A 1,266-nucleotide genomic window follows, 5' to 3' on the forward strand; every position below is an offset into this window, starting at 1 on the left:
CCATATCATCAGCGGTTTGAGAATTAGTGGATTAATTTCTCAATTAAGTAAATGAATAATGATCTCCATAAGGAGTCAAGTAGAAAACTGGAATAACTTGTTGAGTTCTATATGAGAAAATGCAGAAGTTATGAAATAAAATCTTCTTCTGTTACAGGTCTATGCGGTTCACTTCAAATGCAACAAGAAGTTACTGCGTGAATTTCCAAATCTCTTCAATTACACGAAAGACATATTCCAAATCCCCGGTGCAAGCAGCACGGTCAACATGGAACACATCAAGAGGCATTATTATGGAAGCCATCCTTCTATCAATCCGTTTGGAATCATCCCTCACGGTCCAAATATCGACTACTCTGCTCCACACGACCGGGAAAGGTTTTCGAAATAGGACGCATATAAAACATCTGCAGTTTCATTTTCATGTATGAAGTGTGCTAGCCCTTTTCTATTGTTTGCCAGAATAAAGCGACGTGTGTGACAAAAACTTGGTTAGTATCCAAGAAAGCTTTAAATAAAGTTAGCACCATACCAGCCTCGAAAGAGTTCCATCACCATAAACATTATGTACTTTGTGATTAGTTTAATTTGGATTGATATTGTAGTTTTGTTTTACTTATCGTATTTTTCTTAGAGATATAGCATGATCACATGAAAGGATTATCATAATTTATCCAAGAAAAAAAATTAGCAACTTTAAGAAATATTAATTGTCAACATGAAACAGGAAGTGACCATTGATGTGGAATTGATTGACAACGGTGGATTCGAAATCCTAGAGGATAGTGCATTTAGTAACTAGGTTGATCTTAAGAATTACTTGCTTCTTAATTACTTAGCCCTTGTTTGAGTCCCGTTTTGAGGAGAAAAATACATTTTTGAATAGTATATTGTTTAAAAATGTATGGTTAAAAAATAAAATAAAAAAATTGAATTTGCATATAATCTTATTTTTATTGAAGAATGTATAGTTAAAATGATGTCAAAATATTTTTTTAAAAATACATTTTTTTTCAAAGAATGGAGATCAAACACGGGCTTAATATTAGTTAATAATTAAAGAAAAACAAACCCAAAAATCAAAATTTTTGAATCTTTATGTTTCCAACCAAAGCTATTTTGATTGAAGTTAATAAGTAAATAATCAATCCTCGTTAACATGCTCCATATATAATGCCCTTCAATTTTAAAATTATACCACAGCAAGTTTTTTACCACATTAGTATATCTAACAAATGTTGTCCATCTTTTTCAGGGTCAATACAT

This window comes from Olea europaea, chromosome 13 (assembly GCF_002742605.1).
Source record: "Olea europaea var. sylvestris chromosome 13, O_europaea_v1, whole genome shotgun sequence".
Classification (NCBI taxonomy): Eukaryota; Viridiplantae; Streptophyta; class Magnoliopsida; order Lamiales; family Oleaceae; genus Olea; species Olea europaea.